Source organism: Grus americana, chromosome 9 (genome assembly GCF_028858705.1).
Source record: "Grus americana isolate bGruAme1 chromosome 9, bGruAme1.mat, whole genome shotgun sequence".
Classification (NCBI taxonomy): Eukaryota; Metazoa; Chordata; class Aves; order Gruiformes; family Gruidae; genus Grus; species Grus americana.
Window position 1 is genome coordinate 28,012,511 of NC_072860.1, and position 6,000 is coordinate 28,018,510.

The 6,000-nt window shown below is 47.6% G+C and overlaps 1 protein-coding gene across 1 annotated transcript in view; it reads right to left on the bottom strand.

Moving 5' to 3' along the window:
- Positions 1–2,989, bottom strand: part of MME (membrane metalloendopeptidase) — a 53,710-nt gene extending 50,721 nt beyond the window's left edge. Inside the window, exon 1 of the mRNA XM_054835874.1 lies at positions 2,209–2,989. The gene's annotated coding sequence lies outside the window, so the exon portion shown is untranslated. The remainder of the gene's footprint in view (positions 1–2,208) is intronic.
- Positions 2,990–6,000: the final 3,011 nt, after the last annotated feature.

The window sequence follows — 6,000 nt, forward strand, 5'->3', positions numbered from 1 at the left end:
ATGGAAACACCTACATTCACCAGACCCCTCACAAGAAGGTCAAGCAGTGGTACAGCTCAGGGCATTCGAGTCCTCTTGTATTCATCACACCCTTTTTTCCACACTCTCTGTAAGTCAGTGTAACAGCAGTAAGGGAACCTTTCTCAGTTTCTGCATCCATTCAAGTCTGACTTGAACTTATTTTAAACTGTTTTAACTGTATTGCTGGCTTGTCTCCTCAAGCTGCTACAATCTTTCAGATATCCGGTCCTTGCTTTTCCTCTGGACCTTGTTTCTGCCCAATTCCTGTTCCTTAGTTTCCAATAATCTCTCCCTCTCTTTGATGTCCACCTCACCTAGAACGCTAGCTCCTCCACTGCAAAAACGTCACTAAAGTGTGTATGTTTATTAATAAAATAAAGATGTCAAATAACTTGGTGTTAGGGACCTAAGTCAGCAGAGATTGACTGGGCGTTCCATGTATTTACACAATACCTGTCTCAGAGGATCCCTGGACACTATCACACTAACACTGTTTCTGTCAATGAATGAGAGAACATTTTATTTCAGCATGTCCCATCTCCCCTTTTGTCACCACTCTCTGGACATCAAGATGTATGCAGTGACTGGCAGTGCCAGAGTCATGGGTCTTCTACAGCTCAGAAGGCTGGAACCCTGCAAGGTCTGCCTAGCCTCTGTCTTTCTAAACCTACAGGGACCATTTACAACTGCTTTCATGTTCCTCATGAGCTGCTGCTTTTCTCTGAAGAGTAGGCTTTTGGTCAAATCCGAGATGCAGGACTGAAATCCCACAGAACCACGTAAAACAGCGAGCTATGTAGAGAAATTTACCCTGCATTAATTGTGAGCTATAAATTCATAGATAATAAAAAGGCAAATTAACCATTATACCATTTTCGCTTCTAATCATATTAAGCAGCAAAAGATGTTATTTATATTGACTAAATACTGACTAGCCCCCAGAATCCTCACCTAATTTAAGAAATGATACTTATCTTCTGACTCTGATGGTGTCTTTACAGCACTGAAAACACAGTTCATTAGAGCAGCAAGAAACACTGTACCTTTCATGTGCAAATATGTTCCTTACAGTCAGCTAAGTTTTTCCAAGTGAGCTAATCTTTCTGTTCCTGCAGGAGTGTTCCTCATGCTTAAAGGCATCCCACTGACTGATTTTTACTTCCAGTTATTTAGAGAACTTATCCCATCTGCATTAACGAACACCAGGTAAAAGCTTCTTTATGTGCTAATTGCAAGCACAGCAAAAATGTAAGAATAATTTGAGCAGATATAAGCCTAGGTATTATGGTCGTCTTACATTTCTCTTAGTGCTTCTGTGATCCCCTCTACCCTGCCTACTAAAGCTTAGATAGAACAGAGAGCTGAAATTATTTTGACTGATCCTGGTCTAGGTGGCACAGGCAGTTAATGCATTAGTTGTTCTTTTTGGGATGTGTACGTTAAAAATGAATGGACTTGTGGTTTACTTGGTTCTCCGTGTAGTCTCTACAGAAAATGTAGGATGTCACAAGAATACTTTTTTTTTTTAATAACTGCTGTAGCATGTACTATGCAGACGAGCTACCCTCAGGCATGGTAAAAGCAAGACACAGGACGACTAAGTGCCACGGGGCATCACGCCAGTCAGCCCGATCCGTGAGCTGGCACCTCTCACCCCCGCCGGACCGACTACACTGCAGGGATGGCGCTAAGCCTGGCCCGCGGCTAAGCCCGGCCCGGCGCTAAGCCCGACCCGGCGGCACAGGCTCTCGCTCCGCTGGGTGGCGCCGCGGGCCGGGGCCGCCCTGGGCGGGGAGGGGCTGCCGGGCCGGGGCCGCCGCGGGCTGCAGCCGGCCGGGCCCCGCGGGGAGGGCGCTCGGCTCCCGCCGCAGCTGCAGAGCGCCGGGCGGTTCAGCCCTGCCGCGCCGGTGCGGGGTGCCCAGGCGTCCCGCGGGCTCGGGGAGCTGCTCGAGGAGGCGCGACCCAGGGCCGAGAGCTGCCCGTCCCGCAGCCCGCCCCGACGGCACGCCGCCCCGACACCCAACAACTTCCCGGTGCCCGGAGCGCGCACGCTGGGGAGGCTCCTAACTTAGGGACGGTCAGAAATCCCCGCGGGACGGCCGGGGCAGGGAAGCCACGCGGGGACCCGTCCGTTCGTCCCGCCGCCGTGCCCGCCCCGCTCCCGCCGGCCCCGGTCCCCGTACTCACCGGCTGGTGCTCGGAGGGGTCCGGCCCCGGGGCCGCCACACGCATCCCCGACCAGCGCCGGGCGGAGGCGGCGCGGAGCGCCCCGAGCCGGCGGGGCAGCGCCCGCGGGTCCCGGGGGAAAGCGGCGCGCAGGCTAGGCTGGCGGGGCGCCGGGCGGCCGCCGGCGGGGCTCAGCGCCCGGCCCGCCCGCGGGCAGCGGCAGGGGCGCGGGGCGCCGGCATCGCCGGGACATCAAAGCCCGGGCGCTCCTCGCTCCTCGCGCCGGCTGCTCGCCGCTGCCTCCGCAGAGCGAAGCTGCTGGCAGTCAAAGGAGCCCTTGTCTGCGGGCTGCCGGACGAGCAGTTCTCCGGGTGACCTGAAGGCTTCTTCCTCTTTGCGATCATAAAAATGTGATGGGGCAGGAAACAAACAAACAAGCCCCCCCGCCCCGGCAGCGACAAACCACGCTCTTCACCTCGCAAAGCTTCCCCGAGCGACTAGGTGGCGGAGAGAGAAGGAGCTGCCGCCTGGAGACAGGCGGTGTAGATGAGCGTTATGTCCGATGGAGCTGCCCCATTCCCGAGTCGGGACCGCTGGCTCGGGAGGCCACCTCTGCCTGCGCGGAGGAGGCTGCAAGGCACCGAGGCCGTATGCGAAGCGAGAGCCGGGCTGGGGAGCGAGAGCAGCCTGCACCTTCCTTCCTTCTCCGGCTTTTCATTTCTTTCCAGTCAGTTCAAGAGAAGGAAAGAGATGATGCACAGGGAAGGTTAGCGGCTGCATGTCTGCAATGCTTGGTGCCCGTTTCCATGCAGACTCATTGCCTTTGTCAAATTAATGCAGTCACATACTCTCTGCAAGATCTTACATGCTCATTCACTGAGTGATTTCTTGTCAGGAGGGAGACAGCTGTGACTTCTTGCACGGAGAGGCAGCTCAGAGCTGTCATAAGATTTCCCAACCAACCAAATAGCAAAAGATATTTGTTTCGTTCTTACTAAGTTTCATTTTTATTAAGTTTCATTTTTTACTAATAAATCGGCAAACATCAGAAGCAGCAATATGAGTTGCTGTCATTCCTCTCGCGCAAACCAGATACCACACTCACTTTTGCTGCCTTCCTAAAAGCACCTGTATTACCTCTGAGGCAGAAATGGCACCTGAAATTTGTGAAATCTTTTATTACTAGCTACACACACTAAAATGTCTGCTGCTTGAGAGGGGCAACCTTCCTCCTCCCTAAGAAAGGTGGAAACTGAATAGCAACTTCTTCATGTAACTGCACAGCAAATGATCCGCAGAACAGATGCAATGAAGAGGGGAGGCTGATAAAGTACTAACTGAGCATTAGTTATAAAAATGAAGCGCTTTTGCAAAATGAACATCTGAAGAAGGAACAAGAACAAATAAGGTTTTATTCACCGAAGAGAAAAGGGAATAGGAGTACCAAAACTATGCAGGAAAAACATTTTAAAAAGTCTAGAGAACAAAAATACTGCATTTTCTTACAGGCAGGAGTGGGGAAAATGCCGATTATATCCATTCTAGAATTGGTGTTCAAATTAATATAAATATCTCACTTTCAACCTTTCCTGCATTAATCCTTGCAGAGTTCTGTCCTGGTTACTAGAACAAGCCATCTGCTCCTGCAGGTCCGTCCTGACATTACCTGGTACCTCAAAGTCAGCCCAACGCAAACAATAGAAAATTTCACCAAGCAACGTAGGAATAGAGGAGTCATTTAACATACATGTGATTTTTTAACTAGATGCCATTGGACAGCCTTAACTACAACAAAGCTTGAAAAGTAGAGGGTAATGTGTGTAAGCAGACTCAACTAAAATGACAAAAAAAGGACTCATTTCAAAAATTTTAGGTGAACCAAAAAAGTGTAACTGCCTAATTCACCACAGAGAGAGAGAAAAGGGAGAAATTTGACTGGAAATCTGTAAATAGTCCAACGAGGACTAACATGCCTGATGGGCAGTGTGAGAGTTTCCACTCTTGCAGAACCTTGTGCTTGGAAACAGAGATTACAGATCTGCATATAAGCAGGCTGAAAGAGGTGTGATGTGTGAGTCAAATGCTGACATTCCTGTTTGGGCCTTACTTAGGGAAAACTCCCATCGAGTCAATAGTGTAACACCCTGCCTAAGAAATAAGCAAAGACCCATTATCGATGCTCCTGTGGACAATTGGAGAAGCAAGCTTCCCTGCCAGCGTGGGTGCTTCCTCGGCCCACGGGAAGGGCGTGACGGGGGCACACTGCTGTCCTCCTGCCACCCACCCCAGCTCAACAGAGGTTTCAGTGGGTGCCGTACACATGGAGTTCCTTCTTCCACTGACCTTCAAGCTCTGCATATGAACAACTTCTACAAATTCCTAGATGAGATCAATAGCGCATTTTGTCATTTTTATGCAATATAATTTTAGGGATAGTAAGAGACCTACAGCTTCATTCTATTAATGGAAATGCCCTACACATTGATAAGGTGCACACCCAATGCCAAGATGAACCAAAGAGCAGATTACAGCTTGTATTGATTCCTGTCAAAGGTTAAATATTTGCTTTCCTCTTAATCACCTTCATCTTTTTAGTACTGTAATTTCACAAAGCTGAGATAAGAAACAAAAAAGCAAACCAACAACAGAAAGTTCACCCCAGAATTGAAAAAAAAAATAATGGAACCCTCACATTTAGAGATTAGAATAAATAGTTTGTCCTTATAACCTTCCTGAGTTGTCTTATGCTCAAATAATCTTACTGCTTTCAGTGACAAAGACAGCAGGATTAAGAGTTTGCAGATTCAAGGTAAGTTTAATGGGATCTGGCACGACTGCGGACAATTCTCTGGACTTCTGATGGACAACTACCAGGTTGAAACAAATACACGGTAAATTTAGTGAACCAAACAAAACTCAGTATACGATTTAGAGTCGGATAATGAATAAAAGAGTTAATGAAATAGCACATTGTCATTAAATCAGTATGCTTGAAAAATAAAGGTTTCTGCTCAATACTAATTTGAGAGAAGACAGGAGTGCTATCTTAAAAAATCAGTGGCTAGGGAAGTATGCTTCTGCAAAAACTGTGCCCGCAGGTAGTTCAGAACAACATACAAAAATGGATGCACTGTCCAGCCTCCAGAAAAACAAACTGCATCACAATAGCTCAACTTGAATTCTTGATCAAGTCAAGAAAAGCCAATAACCCATTCAATATTGTTTCTCCAGTTGGTCCAAACTGACAACAGTAAGACTTTATTCTCACTATGACCTCCTTATGACATTTAGGAAATTAGGACTCATTTACATTACTATGAAACAATGCTGATGATACTTGTTGTATTTCCTTTTGGGAAAGCTCATGTTCCCAAAGCAACAAAGTCAACGTTCAAGAAACAAACAGCTGCCAACATTAATGCTGCCTGTGTGGTTTTGACTGCCCATCTTAATCCTGCTGATCTCTTCTCCATGTCAAATCCTATGTCATAGGCAGAAGAAGAACATGGACAATCTCCTGCCTTCCCTCCTTGGCCCCCTGCATGTCCAGTGCAGTTGGACTATGAAAGAATTTAGATGGTAAAGCCTAACACACTGAATGTTTACTCATTTACTGGTTGTTTTGGGTTTTTTTTCCTCAGTAGGTTTATAATGAATCCAAGTCTGGGTAATTTCTCATTCAGGAAAGTAAACAGCCTAGATCTCAAAATACTTGCTTCAGTGCCTAAATTATTCAGGTCTAATTGTATTGTATTACAAAGCTTTGTCTTTGTTAGTTGACAAGCTTCACAGTGTAACTGATTTGCAGGTGTT